Genomic DNA, 8,696 nt, shown 5'->3' on the forward strand with positions numbered 1-8,696 from the left:
AAGTCAGAAATATGAGACTTGAGTCATACCTTTGGCTCTGGGAGGACACAAAAATGCTAAAGTACCCACAACATAATAGGTAACAATCTAAGCCTAGCTTCTAGAACTCTAAATCTTTTAACGTCATTATTTAGCAGGAACTTTTTATGATATAGAAATAAGGACATGGTTTGTGTAGCAATTTCCTCCAAAGTAAAAAAATTCCATCATGGAGGGAAGTTCATTAAAAGTGAAGATGTTCTAAAAGAGGCAAGAAGCATTCTATCCTGCAGGGCAAGTGGTTAAGACTAAAAAAGTAAACAACTCAAAAAATCTTGGGAGGTCCCTGAAACTGAACAGATGCACTAGGCCCCCACCTCCCCAAGCATATATAAGCAGTAAGGACTGCTGGAATACACTCTCAGACCAGCTGAGCTTCCTGGAAATGACACTCTACAAACTGTGGAGCCGTCTGCAAGTTGTGCAGGGTAGTTCAGATTCCCAGCTTTAGTGAGCTATCATCCACGGGTGGGCTTTTGGTGATACAGCTGCCTTTGTGTCATCTCTGCCCCTGTAAGTAACCCTGACGCAATTCATTGGTTCCCATGTTGGACTTTGGAGGTATTCTTTGTTTGGTCTGTTGCTGTGGGATGGTCTATATGTCAAATTGCTCTGATTCGTCAATAAATAAAACACTGATTGGCCAGTGACCAGGCAGGAAGTATAGGTGGGACTAACAGAGAGGGGAATTGAGGAAACAGGAAGGGAAGAGGGACACTGCCAGCCGTCTCCATGACAAGCAGCATGTGAAGATGCCGGTAAGCCACGAGCCACGTGGCAAGGTATAGATTTATGGAAATGGATTAATTTAAGCTGTAAGAACAGTTAGCAAGAAGCCTGCCACGGCCATACAGTTTGTAAGCAATATAAGTCTCTGTGTTTACTTGGTTGGGTCTGAGCGGCTGTGGGACTGGCAGGTGACAGAGATTTGTCCTGACTGTGGGCCAGGCAGGAAAACTCTAGCTATAGTCTGTTGTCGGTTCCCTATGTGGCCTAAGTGGGTATTTGTCCAAATTTCTCCAGGAACAGTGTTATACAACAACATACCAATGATCCCTCCAGTAAGAGTTAATGCAAATGAGCCTGTCAATCACTTGGAAAAGATAAAGTCCTTAGGAAAAGCTGTTTGTTCTAGACATTATAAAAATAGTATAAAGCCTGCCTAAAAGGTATATTGGAACTATCTTTGGCCATTGTCCACTCTTACCTGCTGAGATTCCACTCTCCTCTGCAATGTCCCCTTTGGTCATTGGCCATCCTCACCTCTTTTTTTTTCTTTATTAAGAAATTTTTTGTTCATTTTACATACCAACACAGATCCCTCTCTTATCCCTCCTCCCACTCCCCCCTGAGCCTTTCCCCCCAAGCTACCCCCCCCATCCCCTCCTCCGAAAATGTAAGGCCTCTCATGCAGAGCGAGCAAAGCCTGGTACATTCAGTTGAGGCAGGTCCAAGCCTCTCTCCACTGCATCAAACAAGGTGTCCCACCATAGGTAGTGGGCTCCAGAAAGCCAGCTCATGCACCAGGGATGGATCTTGATCCTACTGCCAGAAGCTCCTTAAACAGAACAAGCTACACAACTGTCTTGCTTATGCAGAGAGCCAAGTCCAGTCCCATGGAGGCTCCACAGCTGTTGGTCTAAAGTTTACGAGTTCCCACTAGCTTGGTTCGGTTATCTCTGTAGGTTTCCCCATCATGATCTTGATGCCCCTTGCTCATAAGATCCCTCTTCTCTCTCTTCCACTGGACTCCTGGCACCCTCACTTCTTTTTTTCCTACTTATCTTTTTATTAGATTTGTCAAAACATCTATCCTGACAATGTGACAGGAAAAAAAAAAAGGTCTGCATATTTGCAATGTAATTCTTTACTCTATGTGTGTGTGTTTTTAATTTTTTATTATTAAGAAATTTTCTATTCTCTTTACATAGCAACCAGAGATTCCCCCCTCTTCCCTCTTTCCACCCCCCAGCCTTCCCCCCAACCCATGCCCCAGCCCCACATTTTCCAAGTCAAGGTCTCCCATGGGGAGTCAGCAGAGCCTGGCACACTCATCTGAGGCAGGTCCAAGCCCCTCCCCCCTGCACCAAGGCTGTGGTGCAAGGTGTCACACCCTAGGCACTGGGCTCCAAAAAGCCCGGCCATGCACCAGGGACAGATCCCGACCCCCCTGCCTGCCCCCCCAAACAGTTCAAGCTAAACAATCGTCTCCCATATCCAGAGGGCCTAGTCTAGTCCTATGGGGGCTCCACAGCCACCAGTCCACAGTTCATGGGTTTCCACTAGTGTCGCTGGTCATCTCTGTATGCTTTCCTGTCACAATCTCACGTCCCCTGCCCACAGAATCCCTCCTATCTCTCATCAATTGGACTCCTGGAGCTCAGCCTGGCACCTGGCCATGAATCTCTGCATCTGCTTCCATCAGTCACTGAATGAAGGCTCTATGATGACAGTTAGGGTATTCACTAGTCCAGTCACCAGAGTAGACCAGTCCAGGCACCCTCTTAACCACTGCTAGTAGTCCAAGGTGGGGTCATCCTGGTGGATTCCTGAGAACTTCCCTGGCACCCTGCCTCTTCCTAGTCCCATGATGTCTTCATTTATCATGGTATCTCTTTCCCTGCTCTCCCACTCTGTCCCTGTTCCAGCTCGACCCTCCCATTTCCTTATGTTGTCATCCCCCATTCTTTGCCCTCCATTACCTCCCCCCACTCCCAGTTTGCTCATGTAGATCTCATCTATGTGTCCCTCTTAGGGTCCTCCTTGTTAGCTAGCTTCTCTGGAGCTGTGGGTTGTAGTCTGGTTATCCTGAGTGAGGTAACCCAGACTCAGAAGGACAAACATGGTATGTACTCACTCGTAAATGGATACTAGATGTGAGGGAAGGGACACCCTCACTTCTTGCTACTGGACTCTGCTCTGCAGTGGCCCCTTTGGCAACTGTCTACTTTCACCCTCTTGAGAATGTCCTCTGCTCTGCAATGATCTCTTTAGCCACCTACTCTCATCCTTTGACATATATATATATATATATATATATATATATTTCTACAGTATAATAAACTGACCACCTTCTACATTATGCTCTGTGAATCTCATCTGAATGCTTTCAACAGAGATCACAAGGACCAAGGAGCTAAGGGGCATCCAGAGAGAGATACTGGTAACATTGTTGAGATCTAGTTTTGTAGTTTGAGTGAACATAATTGATAGGATTTTGATTTTTTTAACTTATTCTTTCTTTTGTGTTCTAGCCTATAATCTCTTCTGAATAATGTTCTATGTGCAGTTGAGGAAAATGTATACTCTGGTGGTGTTGTGTGGTATGTGCGCTACATGCCTCCTTGATGTATGAAGTTGCTCACATCATCAATTTCCTTATTTATCTTCTTTCTAGTTCTGTGAATTAAAAATATATCGAAGTCTCTAATGATTATTGTAGACCTATTTTTTGGTCCCTTCAGTTTTGTTTACTTCATGTATTTATTGCTCTGCTTTTTGGTGTTTATAGTTACTATATATTTTTGATGGACTGTACTTTTATCAATCTATAATATCATTCTTTATCACTTTTAAGCATTTTGACCCAAGTATATCTTTTCTTAAACTTCAACTTAGCTACTATTTACATGGCATATATTTTTCCATTTGTTCACTTTTGATCTATTTCACCTTTGTATCTAAAGTGAGTTTCTTATTTTTTCCCCACCAAAATGGAAACTATGTGAAGTGATACAGATGATAAATAACTTGGTTACATTATTTTATAATGTATATGTGTATCAAAACATTGCATTAAGGTCTGACTGTGGTTCAAGGGCAGACAAATTGCTTAGCATTGGTAAGGCCCTGAGTTCCATCCCTAGTAGTATGAAAAGAATTGAACACTACACTAAATATATACAATGTTTGTCAATTATCTCTCCATATAATACATGTGTTATGGTATAGCTGTTTTCTACAAGTGCAACATGACCATCACATTCATGAAGCCCAGATTGTTGTGATGACCTATAGAATACCTCAACTCCACAGTCATAGTAATTAAATAAGCAAAAGAACATGTTAATAGCTATGTTAATCACAGTCATAATTGAATTGTTAACATTAACTCTTAAAAGGAAGGTCACCATACTTTAAACCACTATTCCATACCTCTCACCTGTATGTGGTCTTGGGAAGTTCTAGAGAATATAGGAAGGGGAAGGATGACTAAAGGCAAAGCTCCAGTTATGCAGCATCTATGAGTGGTCATACGTGCTGGAGTGGATTGTTCAGTGAATCAGCTGCCCAAATCACCCATGCAGTGGTCACTCATGTTGGGATTGGACTTTGTTGATGATGCAGCTGCTCAATCACCCATGTTCCTATAAGTAACGCCAATAAATCCATTGGTGCACCAAGCTGAACTTAGGTGGAGTCAGTTTTTTAGTTTGTAAGTGATGCCCTGTGTGGGATGAATAGTCATGTCCTTATACCTCCCCTCCAGGAAAAGTCATACAACAAACAACAATGGAGTTTGATTTTTAATCCATTTTTTCCAATCACTTCAATTTTAGGGTCAGTAACAAATTTAACATGTGTATAAATCATATTTAACACTTTAAAATGCATAACAGCAATGTTAACTATATTCACATTACAGGAAAATGGGTCTATAGAATTTCATGTTGCAAAAGTAGACCTCTATTCTATATTATAAAAACCAAGTAAAAATAATGAGAAGAATGAGGAGGAAGAGAATGACAAAAACAACAAAAGTCCTTTTCTCCATCACCTTGACTGCAGTGGTTTGAATAAGAATGGCCCCCACAGGCTCATTCATACATTTGAATGCTTGGTCATTAGGGAGTGGTACTACTTGAGGGAGACTAGGACATATGGCTTTGTTGGAGTAGGTGTGGCCTTGTTGGAAGAAGCCTGTCACTGGGGGGTGGGCTTTGGGTTTTCAGTGGCTCTCTCTCTCTTCCTGCTGCTTTCAGATCTAGATGTAGAACTCTCAGCTCCTCTTCAGCACCATGTCTGCCTGCATGCTGCCATGCCACATGCTTCTTGCCATGATGATTCTGGACTAAACTTCTGAAACTGTAAGGAAGCCCCAGTTAAGTGCTTGCATTTAGAAGAGTTGCTACGGTCATGGTGTCTCTTCACAGCCAAAGAACACTGACTAAGACAATGACCCTGGTAATTACCAAAATAAGTATTTTGAGAATTTGTATATCTGTTCACCAGGGAAATGTGGTATCACGATAGTAACAGCTTCACGGAATAAGTTTAATGGTGTCCTCTCCATTTCTTTTTTATGAAAATATTTAAGAAGTGCTGATGCTAGACTTCCTTAAATATTTGTTAGGATTCAATAGTGAATCCATCCAGCCCTTGACTTTTCTATGTAGGAAAACTTCAATATCATTGCTTATTTTGCATCTCTTATAGTTATTTGTATCTCCTTGAATTCATGTTGGCAGCTCACATGGGTTAAGAATATGTCCATTTCTTTTGAAAATTGCTGTTTGAGTTGGTAGCTTGAGTTTCATTTTAAAAAGAAACCATTAAATGAATTTTTTGGCTTGAGGTTAAGATAGAATTTCCAACAGTGTCTGAAATGGCCATAAACATGTTTCTGCCATTTTGTACTATCTGTAAAACAGCATTCTTAGCATTGACAGATAGGCATTTTAAACATCGATCAACTCTGAAAAACATTGGACATTGTGTGATACCAAACAGTCAGCTCAGATTTAGTACCCTTTAGGGGCATGTGGGAGAAGTTGAGACAATGTCTCCTGTAGCCCAGGCCAGCTTCACACTTGCTCTGTAGTTGAGGCTGGCCTTGAACTCTTGATCCTCTTGCCTCTACCTCCCAAGTACTGGGTGTGCCACACCTGCCTCAAGATTTAATTCCTTATATAAAAATAAACAAGCATGTCTATCTCATTAGTTTGCAGATTTCCTTTCATCTTTAGTAAATGGTAAAGTTGCATGCATACTGAAAAATTGTTTTAAAATAAATCTCTGTAGAATTTTTAAAAAAAGAATATATCCATTTCTTTTAAGTTTTCTAACATTTTGGTTTTGACAGTGCTAGGAATCAAATCTAGGACTTTGAACATGCCAGACAAGCACTTTTCCATTGAGCTACATATCCAGCCCCAGTTTTCTAGCTTTTTAGGATGAGGTTTCAAAGTATTCCCTAATATCCCTCTGGATTTTATTAGAGTCTGCAGTAAGAGCTTATTTTTCACCTCTAATTTTTCTTATTTAGATATTATCTATTTTTCTTTAGATCTTTGATCTTTGGCTTTTCAAATAACTTTCTGTTTGATTGACTCTGTATATTCCTAGTGTCTACTTCTTGACATTCATATCATCTGAGTTTGACTTCTTGTTTTTCTAGAACCTTGAGGTATATAATTAGGTTATTTATTTGTGATCTCATTGATTTTTTTCAAATGTAAGCACTTAGAGCTATAATCCTTCCTCTTATGAATGTCTTTTTAAATCCCATAAGTTTTAGTAGGTTATATCATAATTTTCCTTTGTTTTTAGGATTTCAAAAACTTTCCTCGATTTCCTCAGTGATCCATTGTTCATTCAAAAATGTATTGCTCAGTACTAAGTACTTGTGTAGCTGCTTTTATTCTGCTATTGTCTGATAAAATATAAGTAATTCGATTTTTGCTTTGTATCCTATAATGTGTATAGTTTTAAAGTGAGCCCTATGTGCTGCTGAGAATAATGTGCATTCCCTATTAGTTGGATAGAATACTTTGTAAGTATCTGTTAAATGCAATTGCTCTATGGTGTTATTTACTTAAACTGTTTCTTTGTTGATTTTTAGTTTGAAATATGTGTCTAAAGATGAGAGTTTTGAAATTTCCTGCTGATTGTACCTGATATTTGGTGTATAAATGTTAATAATATTCTAATCTTCTTGATGAATTATCCCTTTATTAATGTGTAGTGATCTTGAGGTTTTCAAACCACATTTCTACTACTCACAACTTGTTCTATATATGGAATTTTTATCCATCCAGTTGTGTTTACACAGCGCAGGCCTTTTCTCCTGGGCTTTCATGGTGTCACCTAGGAGAACACATGGCTGGCAGCTTATGTCAGTCAGTGGGAGTAGGTACCACAACTGATTTCTGGTGGACCTGGCTCCTTCATTGTAGAGAAATTCAGACTTTGGCTTTTTATTTTTTTAGTCTTTCTTGTATATAAATTGGATCTATTATGTTTTTATCATAACATTTTTATCCACTGACTCAGATGGAGCTTTTAATCCACCATCTTACTTGTAAATTCCAATCCACCAATCTTATACAACTTAATGAAAAAGATATACAATGCACCGTCAGTATACTATGAACAAGATCAGCCTAAAACGCCACAAATACTGTCTCATCACATGTGTACATATAAGTATCTCACCCACTCCAAAAGTTCACTCAAGAATGTGTATTATTCAGAATGAGTATTTTTGTGGCTTAAATAATAAAATACCATCAATATAAAATATTAATAACATTATCCCTTAACATTTAGCAATACAATCCTTTTCCTCAGCAAGTTCACTAAAAAGTCTATGAATTTCTTTTCTGGTGTTTGGTTGGTTTTGATTTGAGATGGGGTCATACTATGTTGTTCAGGATGGTCAACTCAGTTCTTTGACTCAAGTAATTCTCCCACCTTAGTCTCCCAAGTACCATGGATTACAAGCACAGCCAAACTAGCATTTATGGAAATATGAAGAAGTGATTCTTCATGTCCAGATGATCTTGGGACTTCAGCTTGTGGCCAGTTCCTAGGCAAGTTTTTGGAATGTGGTGGCATGTTGACTAGCTGTTCCTCTTGACAGAGCTAATGGGTCGCATTTCTGGTTAAAAACACCTGACAGAAACAAACAAGTGTTATGAGATGGTAATCATAAGCCATGAATAATTATTGCACTCCAATTAAGGAAATACCCTCCCGCATACTGTAGAATAAGCATGACCATTTCTCTAAACAAACACCTCCTTCAGTAGTTAAGTTCCTAGAAGTACCAGCTTTTCAGAGGCTTACTTTGCATATTTGGGTTTTTTTACTAGCTCTTTGAGACTTTTTTTTAAAATCATATTTATCCCTCCTCCCCATAACTATTCCCACACCTACCCACCCCTTTTCTATCCCCCTAACATTTCGGTCTTTCAAAAAGCCCCTTAAGACCAATTTGTGCTGCTCAAACAGTTTTGGATGTGAGGTCTTCCACTGGATCATGGTCAACTTGCCAGGGGCTCCAGTCCTAAAAGAAAACTATCCCTCCCTCGCCCAGCAGCTAACAATTGCCAATAGCTCCAAGTGATGGTGATAAATACCCACATGTTTTGGACTGCATAGTATTTGTAGTACTTACAAAGATGCCCGTCCATAGAATACCCCAATTTTCTGAGAGCTAGAGCTCGGCATTGAAAGTGATGCAGTGGGTCTATGAGAAGAAGCTAATTGAGCAGGTGGATTGGTTCTAGCTCTCTTTGACCTAGCAGTAAGCGTGTACTTCCACGTTTAGGTTAGTGTTATCCCTGCTTTGTGAAGTATATCCAAGCTTTTATGGTAGGGATTTTAGGCAAATAGACAGGACAGACAGTTTGGTAGAAGTCATAAAAGCTACTTAC

At 39.9% G+C, this 8,696-nt stretch overlaps 1 long non-coding RNA gene across 2 annotated transcripts in view; it reads right to left on the reverse strand.

Moving 5' to 3' along the window:
• Positions 1-4,552: 4,552 nt before the first annotated feature.
• Positions 4,553-8,696, reverse strand: part of LOC128108242 (uncharacterized) — a 71,346-nt gene continuing 67,202 nt past the window's right edge. For both annotated transcript variants that reach the window (XR_008217384.1, XR_008217387.1), the window contains exon 6: positions 4,553-7,932. This is a non-coding gene — a long non-coding RNA (uncharacterized LOC128108242). The remainder of the gene's footprint in view (positions 7,933-8,696) is intronic.

This window comes from Peromyscus californicus, unplaced genomic scaffold (assembly GCF_007827085.1).
Source record: "Peromyscus californicus insignis strain IS unplaced genomic scaffold, ASM782708v3 Scaffold_10__1_contigs__length_136768540, whole genome shotgun sequence".
In the NCBI taxonomy this organism is placed as follows: Eukaryota; Metazoa; Chordata; class Mammalia; order Rodentia; family Cricetidae; genus Peromyscus; species Peromyscus californicus.